The sequence below is a fragment of the Panthera pardus genome, unplaced genomic scaffold (assembly GCF_024362965.1).
Source record: "Panthera pardus isolate Hobbes unplaced genomic scaffold, ASM2436296v1 HiC_scaffold_12, whole genome shotgun sequence".
Classification (NCBI taxonomy): domain Eukaryota; kingdom Metazoa; phylum Chordata; class Mammalia; order Carnivora; family Felidae; genus Panthera; species Panthera pardus.
Window position 1 is genome coordinate 69,331,399 of NW_026526677.1, and position 14,796 is coordinate 69,346,194.

Genomic DNA, 14,796 nt, shown 5'->3' on the forward strand with positions numbered 1-14,796 from the left:
AAATTGGTAATAAGCAAAAAACAAAACAAAACAAAAAAACCCAAACAAACAAAATTCAAAACAGACAAAACATCCCTGCCTTCATGAAGCTTACATTCTAGAGAGATCAAGCAGTTTTAAGTCTCTTTAGGCATATTGCCAAATCCGTATATAAGTAACTGTCTTACTGCATTTCCACTAGCACTGAGTACTATGGTTTAATTTTTTCTGACAGTTTCATATTAATGGCAATATTGCATTCTTTAAGGGGTTTCCCCCTTTCCTCTCTGCCCTCATCACTTACCAACCCTCAAAATTGGTAGAAGTAGATTAAAGAGACATTTAAATTTCCATCCGGGTGGCAACTTTCAAAGGCACTTTTTTCCTCTAGTGAGAAAACAATCCCCATCCCAAATCAGGGATGGCAACAGTGAATTCACCTCCTATATTTTGCAAGGTAGCCCTTGATGGTAGCAGGGAATGATGATGACTAATCGTGTCCTGTTAGGGCTTGATGCACCTGGGAGCCCAGTCAGCAGCAAGTTTCTCCAGCCAAATGCCAGGTCTCCTTGGGGGACCAGCCAGGACAAGCCAGGTGGGCTCTATGCAGGGCAGGACTGAAGTCAGAGTCAAATCAGTTCTTTCCCTAAAGCACTTGGTCAGCTATAAAGCACTGAATGGTGGGAAGGGAGTTTTGTTTTCTTCATGGAAACCTTTGGAGGATGCTGAAGACTTTAAAACGGGCTTATAATATGTATGGAAATACATAAAAATACGTGAATAAAATAAATAGAGAAAATGAAAACGTCATCTATAATATTTTGGGAGCATTCATCATGTGTTAGAAAATTTCAGAATACTCTTTTTACAATAAACACATAAAGAGTGGTTACTATGTATCAGGCACTGCTTTAAGTGCTTTTGATCCATACAATCATTATAACCAGCTTAAGATATAGACACTATCCTTTTCATTTGGTAGATGAAGACACTTAGGCATAGAGAGGTTAAGTACTTGTGAAGCCAGGATCTGATCCCAGCTGTGATGACTCTAAGGCCTGTGCTCTTCAACACTATCTTATAGGAAGGAAACTGCTGATCAAGTCAGGTAAGTAAGTGCCGTGGTTCAACAGTTTAGGTCAGGAGTGTTCCATAGACTAGGCACTGTGCTGGCCCAGGGTCACAAAGCTTACCAGCGGGAGGCCTGGGAGCCTGGATCTGGCTCAAGATCTGTCTGAATCCAGGCTCCCCCTCTTTCTACTACATCTTGCTTAAGGGAAAATGTTTTCCTGTTTGGGTTGATGTCTAAGAGGCAATGCTGGCACAGGCAAAAGTGCTCCTGGAACAAAATGCTACAGGGAGAAGAACAGAGGCTCTCGGCTCTGCTGTGCTTTGGGAGGGCAGCTGTGCTAGCAGACACGTCTGCGGGGGTGGGGGGGGCCCTCTCTACCCCTTCAAGCCCCCAGTCACTTTAATATGGTCCAGGTGATTCCGAAGTTATCTCCTTGGTCCAGATTCTTCCACGCAATGAACAGTCTCCAGGAATTCCAAGAAGTGTTCTTACAACCCCAGGCCTTGGCATGAGAATCAGCCGAACCTTCAGTTATTGAAAATTCTCTTATATTTTTCCCCTGACAACTCACACTATACCTCAGACTGCTTTGATAGCTCCCTTAATAGTTGCCTTCATATTTCAAAACCTATAAAATTACATATTTGAAGGGATTATTCATTTTTTTTCCTATGGAAAGCACACACACCCCATAATGATTTAATAACGATAACCAGATGGATTGAGGGGTCTTTGACAAGGGGTTTCTTCAGCTAATTTGAGAACATACTGAATTTCAGCTTTTCTGACTAGTGCAAAAATGAGCAGAATGTAAAGTGCCCTATAAATTTCCTACTTGTGCAATTTTAATCCTTTCATCATAGTCAAATGAAATATATTTAAAGCCAACTCTCCCCCTTCTCCATTTTTGAGAGTACAAGTTTTGGGGTTTACTCAGTAAAGCCCAGGAAAACATTTACCCAGAAGGACTGGATACTCCTAAGTAGTTACCACTCAAAATTCTGCCCATAACACCTCCACTCAGAGCCTATGCTCTGGCCTCCTTCCTTACTCTCAGAAGAACCCAAGAGACGTTCAGTAGGTTTCTTACCTACACATAGAATCATAAAATATTGGCTGATCATTTGGCCTACCCCTCTCATGTTGTAACTGAGGAAACCGGTTTTAGGAAGGTTCCAAACTTGGCTAAGGTCACATAGATAGTAAGTGGCAGAGTTTAGACTTGAACCCATTCTACACATAATGTTTATTTATTATGTCACCTGCCTCTTCCTTTTCTGTACTTTCTCTCCTTTTTGGTTATGCTTTCCATTTCCTCGGTCAGAACCAGGCCTTTGATGATGACCAGATGGGTCAAACCAGAGTAGATCAGGTTGTGGAAGACAGCCACAGCAAGGGAGCAACAGAGGAAAGGTCTGGCAACAGGCAGCCAGAAAAAGTTAAGCCGACACGTCCAGCACAAGGCAGAGGCTCGGGGAGATGGATGGTATTCAACATCAGATAATACATAGATGCATATAAGCAGATTAGGTAAGCAGCAGCTAGCAGGGACCCAGACTCACGTGACAGGACTCATGTTCATAAAACCTGAGATATGGTACCAAGGCAGGGATGTGACCACAGGGGTCCTAGTACTTGGAACTGGAACCAGAACCTGGAACTCAGTTCCACGGAACACGTTTACAAGGTCAGGTCAGAACGAGCAGTGAACTGCTCCCCAGAGTCCCTTAAATTCTTCCAAACCTATGTGGGAGAGACAGTTAGTAGCTGACCAAAGAGGCCATGTACCTCCATAAATCTCCTAGCATCCCTTGCAGCTGGATTAGGACCCTGTGATTATTTCTGGCCAAAGGACTGTGAGGGGAAGTGGAGACCATAAAAGCCACACATTTTGTTGTTGAGGAAGGGGAGGCAAACTAGACACCTATTGAGAACAGTCCTGCTGTAGCTCCCTATCTACCCATCCAACTCTGTGAAGTATCAGACACAGCATGACCTTCTAACGTGAGGACTTAATATCTACACGGGAAATGCCTTAGAGGAAGACAGCATATCTTGCTGCAAGGGGGTGGTCTCCTAGAAGAAAAAAGAGCCAAGAAGTTTCCCCTCATGATGCCAAAGTTCTCTGCATATAATAACGGCTTGTTTTGTTGAGAAATAATTGGGAATCAGAAAAAAGTAGGGAATTTATATATGATATAAATGTAAACATATGCAAATATATCAAAATTACATAACGTAACTAGGTTTACATGGATGTAAGTAGTTTACGTAGGTATAGACTTACGTCTCCTAACTCATTTAATCCTCTGGACAACTAAATGAGGCAGGTACAATTATTATTCCCATTTAACAGATGAGGAAACTGTGGCACAGTTCCTGTGAATAATCTGGGAGGCAGTTAACCCTTGAGTAGAAAATCCAGTACGTTAGAGGAAGCTAAGGCTGTGTTGGGGTGAGGCCTTCACTTCATCCGGTGAGTAGCACTGTGCCCAGCAGCACCCGCTCAGCGCTCACCGGCCCATAGCCTCCTTCTCACAGCTCGCCGGCATCTCCTCAGCCCTCAACCTGTACCACGATGCGGTGACAGTCACAGAGGATAACAACGCCCTCACTGAAGCATCACGTGTAAATGCTGAACCTTTCTGGCCAGGCTTGTTTGCAAAGGCAGGCCCTGGCCAGTGTCAACATCGGAAGCCCCATCTGCAGTGTAGGGGCTGGTGGACCTGCCCCAGCAGCTGGCGCTGCACCAGAGGGAGGTCCCACCCCCTCCACCACCGCTGCCCCAGCTGGCGAGAAGGAGGTGGAAGCAAAGAAAGAAGAATCGGAAGAGTCTGATGATGACATGGGCTTTGGTTTTTTGACTAACCTCTTCTGTAACCTGTTCAGTGAAAAGCTGAACTCTTAAAAAAAAATAAACAAAAACACTACATTAGAAATGACATTTTAATAGTGAAGAAAATTACTACTGAATATTAATATACCTCTTACCCTAATTTAAGTTGAACCCATCATCTGTATTTTATGTATCTTAAAAACTAAAATTAACCATTTTAAAATGCACTTCGTACATTCACAAGTTGCTCAACCAACACTTTCATGTACTTTTGAAACATTGTTATCACCCCAAAAAAGAAACGCTGTCACCATTAAGCAGCTGCTCCCCATACTCTCATTCTCCCATCCCCCAGACCTAAGCAAACACTCAGCTACTTTCTGTGTCTATAGACTTTACTGTATTGATATATTTATTCTAAATATTTCATCTAAATGGAATCATACGAGAGAGGGGACCGACTGGGTCCGCCTTCTTTCACTGCCGCACGTCCCTGAGGTTCATCCATCTTATAGCACGTGTCAATAGTTCACTCTCGTTAATAGCTGATTGGTATCCGTTGTAAATGCACACTAAGATGTGTTTATCCATTCACTTGTTGGTGGATGTCTGCGCCCTTTCACCTTTTGGCCTCTGTGAAGAGTGCTGCTGGGGATATTCTTACACATGCATTTGCGTGAGTGCCTGTTTTCCACTCATCTGGCTATTTACCTAGGAGTGGACTTGCTGGGTCATATGGTAATCCTGCGTTTAACTTTTACAGGCACCCCCACAACAAATTCCACAGTGGCTGAATCCAATTTTACATCCTCACCAGCAACGTATATAAGTTTCAGTTTCTCCATATCTTAACCAACACTTGCTATTTTCCCTTTTTGTTTTTAACTGCCATATTAGTGGATGTGGAGTGGTATCTCATGGTGATTTTGATAACGCATTTCTCTGATGATTAATGATGTGGAGTATCTTTTCTGAATGTGCCATTGGCCATTTGTATATCTTCTTTGAAGAAATGTCTATTCTAGTAACTTTGCTCATTTTTTAGTTTTTTTTTTTCTTTTTCTTGTTTTAAGAGCACTTTATGTATTCTGGATGCTGGATATATGACTTGCAAACATTTTCTCCCATTCTGTACGTTATTTTATTACCTTAAAGCTGACTAAGTCTGTTTCCTACTCCAAGAGACTTCTCAGGATATTAAAAAGTTTCTTTCAGTATTTATAAGTACTGTTATCTCATACCCTTGAGACTATAGATGTTTGTTTGCAACGGAAAACTACATTTGTTAAAATTTGCTATAGAAATTTGTTATTAAATTTTGTAGCTTATGGTAGAAAAAATTAACAAGTATTTACTAAGCCATCTAATATGTCTCTTGTCCTTAATGTATTTTAATTTACTTTTGGACCAAATGACTTTTACTACTGACATGGTTACAGCATACGTAGCCCAGTGTGCTGTAGTGGGGAAAGTGCTGGAATGAAAGTCCAGCCTCTTGGCCAGTGAAGCTCAGACAAGGTGCTTTACTTCTGCCCCTTGGTTTTCCTCATCTGGAGGACAGGGCTGATAGTAACTGCTTTGCCTCCCTCTGACAGCTACTGTGAAGATCAGATGAGAAAAATGACAATCTACACAAAGGCCTTTGAGAGCTCTATGGAATACCCCTGCCCACCCAACACCCCACCACCACCACCACACACACACACACACACACACACACCAGCACTTCATAAACTTCATCCACTGTACTGGTGTTGTACTGGGCAAACCAGGTCACATGGTGTCCTCACCGCACTCCTGGAGTGAGTTTTCGAAAACACAAGTCTGACTGTGTTCCTCTGTCTTCTAAAGCCCCACAGTGGCTCCCTCTCCTCAGAGAGAGACTTGGTGATGTGACTCTTCAGACTCTTCTCTGACACTGACCCCCAGGGCCCCAGGTCCAGCTCTGCCAACCTAGTTTCCAGTCTGCACTGCCCTCTGCAACTTCTCAGAGCACCTGCACATGCTGTTCCACGAGCACTCAGAAGGCTTCTGAGTCATGGGATCTGCCACCTGTAACGAGGTGTGGGTCCTGGGAAGGCCTCCATCTCAGAGGCTTGATGGACAGGGAATTACTCTGGCTTTTGAAGACTTGTACTGAGGCTTCCATTCTGCCACCAATCGCTGTGTGACCCTGGGCCAGCCTCCCTGGACCTCAGCTTTCCCATCTGTAATTCAGGGGAACTCAGAGTCCCTTTCAGTCTATGAACTGGCATTTCCTCTATGAACAAGTATTTATTTGTAGCTTTACTGAGGTACAACTGACAAATAAAACTGTAATATATTTAAAGAATACAGGGATACCTGAGTGGCTCAGTCAGTTAAGCGTCCAACTTCAGCTCAGGTCATGATCTCACTGTTTGTGGGTTCAAGCCCCGCATTGGGCTCTGTGCTGACAGCTCAGAGCCTGGAGCCTGCTTCAGATTGGAGTCTGCTTCAGATTCTGTGTGTTCCTCTCTCTCTGCCCCTCACCCGCTTGCATTCTCTCTCTCTCTCTCTCTCAAAAATAAATGAAGTATTTAAAAAAATAAAGAATACAGCATGATGATTCCATATATGTACATGCCGTTAATAACAACGAGTTAATTAACGTATCCATCACGTCACATATTTACTCTTTTTGTGTGTGTGAGAGAACACTTCAGTTCTATTCTCTTAGCAAACTTCAGTTCTACAATACAGCATCATCAACTATAGTCACCATGTTATACATTAGATCAGATCCTTATAACTGAAAGTTTGCCCCCTTTTACTAACTTCCCCCTATTAACCCCACCCCAAGCACCTGCCATTCTACTTTGTTTCTATGTGTTCAACTTCTTTTTGTTTTTAAGACTCCACGTGGAAGTGACACCATGCAGTATTTGTATGAATACAAAACAGGAGTTTTTTTTGTTGAATTACAGTTGACCCTTGAACAACACAGGCTTGAACTGCCTGGGTCCACTTCTATGTGAATTTTAAAAAATAGATACAGTACGGTGCTGTAAATGTATTTTCCCTTCCTTATGATTTTCTTAATAAGATTTTCTTTTCTATAGCTTCCTTTATTGTGATACTGCAATATATAATACATATAACATACAAAACATGTGTTAATCAACTGTTCATATTACTGCTAAGGCTTCCAATCAATAGTAAGCTATTGGTAGTCAAGTTTCTGGGAAGTCAAAAGTTATACATGGATTTTCAACTGCTTGGGGGTCAGCGCCAGTAACGACCACATTGTGTGTTCAAGGGCCAACTATATTGAAATAGTGGTACTCAGCAACAGCCATTATTCATTGATATTTACTATTTTAGGCTCTATTCAATTTCATTATTTACAATCTTTGTAACAACCCTTTAAAAATGGATTTATAAAAATCATGTCTGCTTTACAGTCAGAAGAGACAAGCGGCCTCCCTGAGTCATACAGCCAGAGAGGGAGGGGCTGGCTAGGCTTCAAACCCAGACAGTCTGACTCCAAAGCTCAAAGTTTTTCACTTCAAGTGTCTTCCTCCAGGACTCTCCATGATTTTCTTCTCCCTGCGTTTGCTTCCACACCCCATCCCATTGGCCCAGAAACAACTATTTCTCCACTCCAATATTCTAAGAGCTTCCAGAGCCTATGTGTGTCCCTCCCAGAGAAGGATCTGGGAGACCACTGCACGTTACAGAGAAAGACTCCACCTCCCCTCACCCCACCCCCCCCCACCCCCCACCCCCCCCACAGCTATCTGAGCTCATCTGAGAATAGCAGTAACAACAATAACCTATGACATTTACGTAACAATGAGCAATTGATCCCTTGTTGTATTTTATCTTATGAGACTGCCACAGCAATCCCAGAAGTTAAGTGAAGACTGATTTTATGGATGAGGAGACTGAGGCTCAGGAGTTCACCTACCCACGATCACATACGTGGCTCCAAGTTCATCACTTCCCTCCTGAGCCCGTGACATACTGTTGAGCTAGAGTTTGGGGACACATCTCAGCAACATGCCTTACTAAGTCTCTCCTTGTGGACAGCAAAGAGAAAGTGGTGTCTCTGGCTACTTACAGCTACACACACAAGTGCCACTCAAATGGAACCCTGGCCTTGACCCTAAAGAATCAATCAGTGGCTGGCCTGCAGTGAAGCTATTTCCAGGTCCCCATCAGTGTTCTCACATTCCATTACACAGGCTTCCTTCCTCCTGTGACCCATGAGCTTGACAGTACCTCCAAATACCCCTGACGACCTCAGTGACTGATGCTCACCAGATGCCGCTCGGGCCTTGTGTTCTTACACAGGGATGACAGAAAAAATACACCATTACCCACTGGGAACTAACTGACTGATCATTCACAGTGCTGACAACTCTCCCTGTGTGGAAAAGTGGAGAAGTTTCGGTGCAGTGGCGTGGAGACTTTGGTTGGCTGACTGGCTTTGATTTGGAGGTCATTTGTCTGGCTTGGGATTATCTGATGCTTACCCCTCCTGACTTAATCTTCCCTATTTCTTTTTCTAATCCATGTGTCACCAGGCGAAAGAAGTGTAAACATATGAGATTGCTGTTTTCAGCAAATTCGCCCAGGAGTTGATGCCAAACCAGGCTTCGCCTGAAAACCAGTCTGGCACCACCACCAACAGAAGGAGATAGGGTTACATTTCTTGTAAACCAACAGCCTGATTTTCATTTTGGCACACTGTGGGTTTTGTTGTTATCATTGTTCTGGACTGAGGGACAGGCTTAGTTTCCATAGCTGGGTTTCTGGCTTAACGTAGCATTGCTTCTTGAGCTTGCTGGACCAATTCTACTCAACTGACATTTACAGCCAGCAAGAATTGTAGCAATCCATTCTCCTCTCAGAGTGATCTTTCTAAATCACAAATGTGATTGTCCTACTCCTTGTTTGGGATATTCTGGCCAAAAATTGTTTTAGACATATGGACTGGGATGATATTTACCTGGTATTCCAGCAGCACTGGGACAACAGCTATCTGCCGTTTTGACTGGTTTAGATCCAAGCCATACAGGTCATTAAATATTCTGAATATCACACATGCTCATTAACCTTTACTTCTTCCCTTACTCTGATGTCACTAAGTCAAGCCATTCCAGAAAACACCTCCTGCTTTGAATAAACCAAGGTCTCTCATTTTCTCATAAGTCTGCCTTGGAGACCCCCAGCTTCTCCTAACCCCTCTCATCCTTCAGTGATCTCAGGTATGATACAAGGCCTTCCCTCACCCCTTCTTCTCTCCCTTTCCCACCACACACAATCGCTCTGTCCTGACTCTATAACACTAATGACACCAATATATGTAACACCAATGACTGTATAACACCAGTGACTTAAGAGACACAGTGTTTTCACTACAAGGGAAAAATATCCCAAAAGAATCAAGTCAATACCATCAGCAAGAGGCAAGCTAGGAAAACAGGTCCTTTCCAAAGGAGAGTCACAGAATCTCAGAGTTGGAAGGGGTCTAAGGGTCCCCCTCACCCCCTTCCACAGTATCTGTAATAGATGTTTTTTCAGCTTCCAATCAAGCATTTCCAGAGATGGAGCAGTCAGTGTTTTTTTACAAAGTTTTTCTTGACATTGAGCAAAAGTTGACCTCGTACTACACTCTACCTACATGCCCTTGGTCTGCCTTCTGTACATGCAGAATAAGTCTTTCCCTGTTCTGCTTGATAGCCCTTCAGATACTTGAGGAGGGTGCTCCTCGCCTTCTGCCCTTCAGAAAGAGATTGGGGTTCCAGAATCATTCTTTCAGGCATGCTAGAAAGAAGATCATGCCCTGACTGCCCCATAAGCCATCACATTATTTCCCCAAGTGCCTGGCACCAGGCTGTTGTTTGGGAGGAATATAAATACATTTTACTCCAGTCTTAACTTAGGCCTAAGCAGTATACCCCTCTTAAATATAAGGTTACACATGAAGAAAATAAGAAATAAAAATAACAGGAGGTATTTCTTAGAGACAGAAAAAGCTCCACACATTCTGTGATAAATCTAGCAGGTTTAAGTTTAGCGGCAGCTCGTTATTTGTGAAACACTATGCCTGCTTCTAGAAAAGGGACAAAGAGGCAGCCAAAAGATAAGGCCTACGTGTCTCTCTCGGAGTTCACGCACACTGGCTTAATTTAGGAAAATTCCTAGGAGGGGCCACTGTGGGGAGCTGGAGACCACTCTGAAATGAAACCCAGTTACAGTAAAATTAAGTATGCATGTGATGGAAGCAGGTTGGGCACTGTCTGGATCTATTTTGGAAAATGATCCTGGAATTTTTCTCCAAGAATCTACTCACAGTAGTGATATTTTCAGGTATGGTTTCAAGGCAGTTTTGCCCAGAGGCAGAGCAATGGACTCAAATACCCTGCAAGCTCCCTCTAGAGGCTCAAGAATGCAGCTGCCAGCAGAGTCCCTGGGCTTGGAAGCCTGCCCCAGTGTCCAGCAGGGAATCAAGAGACATATAAGAAGTTACCCTTTTTTTTTCCTGTTAGAGCCAAATCTGATGGTTGAAAAAAAAAGTTAGGGAATAAAATGAAACCTCTCTATTCTCCAAATAAAGCAAGGCTGGGATCAAATACATTGTGAATATACATTCATATAGAAGAGGTAGTAACTGGTAATACCCTAAATTTTTGAATTGGGTAATAGGCTGATGCCTGACGGCACAATGAAGAAAGCAAAAGTTCTTGATGACTCCCAGGTATGCTGACTTCTAAAAAGGCATGCATCTTCCGGTTAATGGATGACATAATCAACATGGTCATCATTATAGCCACCAATGATTAAGCACTTTTCATGTGCCAGACTCTGTGCTAAATACTTTACTTGCATTTTCCCGTGTAATCTTCACAAGCTCCCTTTTAGATAGACACTAGTATCAGCACCATTTACAGACCAGGAAGCAAGGTCTTGAAGGAGCTAAATCATTTCTACAGGTTTATGCAGTTCATACGTGCTGATGCCAGGACTGGAACCCTGGTCTGTGCTTTTAAACACAATGAAATAGTGCTTTCTCATCAGAGGAAACTGGACTCTGTAGGATTAATGACCAGTTCTAAACACCCAACAAGTGAGCAGTGCCATTAATGAGGGGCAGGAGACCAACACATGCATGGTCCATTGCGAAGTTTCAGTGAAAACCTTCCCCTGTAAAATGACATGCCAATCTACCTGGGTCCTGAGTGTGTCTTCTACAGCACAGAGACCCCTGGGAATCAGTCCATGCAATTTAATTTTTATCCTGCCACTTAGACCTGTATGCTCCCTTTACTGGGCACATGAATCAAAGAATGATTGAATGACATTGGCTGCCTTCTATGAGTTTACAATATGCTAGAAATGTTTAAGATTTGTGCAAACACAGACAGACAAACACACACACACAAAGGGCCCAGTATAATCATAATATTAGTTCAGAAGTGAGTTAAAGTATATTAACGATGTGTACCAGCAATTTCACATTCTTGTTCCTATGAAGCCAGGAAAATGTGCCCATGTACAAGGAGACATGTATAAAATTACAAAATTGTTTCTAAGAGCAGAAAGTGGGAACAACTAAATACTCATCAACAGAGGCCTGGAGGTACATTTCAGTTTACTGATAAAATGGAATGTTATACACAGTGATTAAAATAAATGGTCTACAACTAACTGTATTACATGTATAACTCCTGAAAGACAGTTAAGTGAAGACATACCGATAATAATAACTAACATTTATTTAACACTTCTCAGGTGCCAGGTACAATTTTATGTGCTTTGCATGTATTAACTCATTTAGCCCTCAGAACCCTTTGAGGGTAGATATTATCACCAAACCCATCTTTAAAATGACGAAGTTGAAGAAGTATTCCTACATATGACATAATTGCTAAGATGTTTAAAGATATACAAAAAGACTATGATTTAAGAATACACCCATATGTATTAAAACAGGCATGGGAGGGGCATCTGGGTGGTTCAGTCAGTTGAGTGTCTGACTCTTGATTTCAGCTCAGGTCATGATCTCATAGTCATAAGATCGAGCCCTGCATTGGACTCCATGCCGAGCGTGCAATCTGCTTAAGATTCTCCCTCTCTCCCTCTCTCTCTCTCTCTCTCTCTCTCTCTCTCTCTCTCTCTCCCTCCCTCTCTTTCTCTCCCCGCCCCACACCTCCCCCGTGTGCATGCTTTCTCTCTCTGCCAAAAAAAAAAAAAAAATTAAAAAAAAAAACATGCATGGGAATCACTAAATACCAAAATTATGATGGTGATGGTGAAAGGGAGTGGGCCATGATCCAGGAGGATATCAAATATATTTACGGTGCTTTGTTTCTCAAGTTGGATGACTGCTACATAGATGTTCTTTATATTTACACTTTTTCTATGTCTGAAATGTTTTATAATAAAGAAAATGACCAACAAGCATAAACTAAATCCCTAAATACGAAATAGGCTCAAGGTAAAGAAACATCATTCTTGATACTGCATGGAGAAAGGGACATTCAAATTGGACCTAATTCTGAGTAGGACTAGCAAATGTGGAAATTAGGGCATATGCTGGGCACAGGATGCCGTGCACAAAGGTGGAAGGCACAGAAAACTCCGACTGCAAGACCTTCCACTTTGAAATCCAAGTCCCCTGGGAGGCCCAGTCTGAGGGACGGAGACCCAGGACTTGGTGGCTCCACTGTCCATTTGCCCTCCTTTCTGTGGCCAGAGAACTGGGAGGCATCGGCCTCTCTGCTAGGAGCAAGCAGGGGTGGCTGGGGATGCTTGAATCTGGCATCCTGGGGTTCTCCCTCAGACTGTGTGTGTGTGTGTGTGTGTGTGTGTGTGTGTGTATGAGGGGGTGTTCTTGTTTGCTACCCAAAGCAGATTGGCTGGATGTGGAAGTCTGTGTTTATTGGCATGAGTAACGACTGACAGAGTGTCTGCTTTTGAGTCTGGGAAGGAATGATGGGGCCTTGCTGCAACTCAAAGCCCAGGCAGTGACTGGCTGACCATAGGGGGCAAGTGTTTCCTGAATGGAACAGAACCAACCGTTGCTCAGAAAGGCCAGGGCACAATGGAAGACCTCAGACAGTCCAGTGTTAAGGCAGCTGTGGCTCTGGGTCCAGACAGCCCCAAAGTCCAGATATCACCCCAATCCAGATGACACTGTTCCTGAACTCAAGCCTCAGCCTCTCCCTCCTGGCCCCGCCTCCACTCATCTCCCCACCATTTATATCTATGGGGACTCACCCTGCTGACCTGTTCTCTCTGGCTGTTTTAACTGCTGGTGTTCTGGATCAGAAACTCACTGCTGTGGACAACACAACTTAATAGCCTTAGATACTTTGCCACAGCCTCTCAGGGCAAAAGCTCGTTTCCCAAGTGCACAAAGAAAAGTAGTTGGTCAAAAACCACTTGTTTGATTGGTTGAAATGAGAGACTATCTGGCTGGTACTGCACTGAAAGGAAGGCATTGCCTTGTTACACAATGGGAAGACCCAGAAGTTAAGTCTGAAGATGGGGCCTGAATACTGGCTCTTCCTCTGCTTCTGCATATCTGATCTTAGACCTAAGTACTCAGCTTCTCCTAATTTCAGTCTTCTCATCTGTAAAACAGGAGCCATAATGACCATCACCTGAAGGGTTGTCGTGAGGAACAAAGACAATAGTGACCATTGGGTGTGTACTATGTGCCTAGCTCTGTACTTGGGACTTTGAAACAGAATCTCCTGTAAACTTCTCAGCACCTCTAAGAAGGAACTGGGGAACAGACAGCTTAAGTCATTTGCCCCGGTCTTACAGCTGATAAATTGTGGGTCAGGGATTCAAACCCAGGTCCGCCTAGCTCCAAAGACTTATAGCACTAGAGGCTGTGAAGTGCTTTGAAAATGTTATTTCTACTACTCATGTAGAAGTTGCAAACTCATCTCAACTAGGTTAAAAAATCTTTCTTTTGAACTGGCCTGATTTGGGATTAATTTAGATCCAAAACACACAGGCTGGATTACATCCTTGCTGTGAGTCCAAGACCCTTTTGCTCCCTACGAGCAGACTGGAGACCTGTTTTCCTTTCTGTCTGGACACTCAGTGAGCCAGGTTGGACATGAAGGGCTCCCCAAAGCAAGAACAACCTTCCCTGGGGAACCTGGGTCTCCCAATTCCCAGCATGGTGCTTATACCTTGGACTTCAGTTCTTTGTCTGCACAGTTTCTTGGCAATGGTCACCAACCAGGTGCCTGAGGATTTATTTTGTAGTCTCCCAAAGCTGAGTCCTCAAACCCAAACATTCACTTCACTTGCCAAACACTTCCCTGAATTAAGTGCTCTGGAAATTAAGCTTTTCAATAGCTTCTCTGTATCCATTAACCTAGGAACAGTTCAAGCTATTTCTTTTACACTGGTATTATTCTTAATATTGTATTCAATAGTAAGTGTTTGGCATTCCCAGTTCTATAGCGCTTACCGCTTCAAATAAATTAATGAGCTACTTTTTTATATAATGTCTGAAATGTTAAATCATGTCACATGTGGCCACAGGAGAACTTTTAGGATTTTTGGCTGTAAGAATACATCCACTCTGGCAGAACCACATTCTTTTTTTTTTTTTATGTGATCCAGCTTGACAAACCAAGAGCTATGGCCTTCAGTTGGAGGTCCTTTTGGGACACGCTTTTCTGACTTTCAGAAATCTAAGCTGGAATTTCGACACTATTCTTCTACACGTATAGACGTTAGTGAGCTTCTGGCAACATTCAGACCCTACATGTATTTTTCAGAGTCACAGTTTCAGAAGCTATAGCCTCTGGATAATTGGAATCAGAGAGTTTTAGAGTCAGAGGTTAACCGAGAAATCATTTAATAGGGCATTCTCGAATTCCCGGCGAATAAAAATTAACTGTTCTATCACAGGCCA

The 14,796-nt window shown here is 43.1% G+C and overlaps 1 protein-coding gene and 1 pseudogene across 3 annotated transcripts in view; one reads left to right on the plus strand and one right to left on the minus strand.

Moving 5' to 3' along the window:
- ME3 (malic enzyme 3) overlaps positions 1–14,796 on the minus strand; it is a 184,160-nt gene that overhangs the window by 127,816 nt on the left and 41,548 nt on the right. The window lies entirely within an intron of this gene.
- Positions 3,304–3,959, plus strand: LOC109266985 (60S acidic ribosomal protein P1-like; annotated as a pseudogene).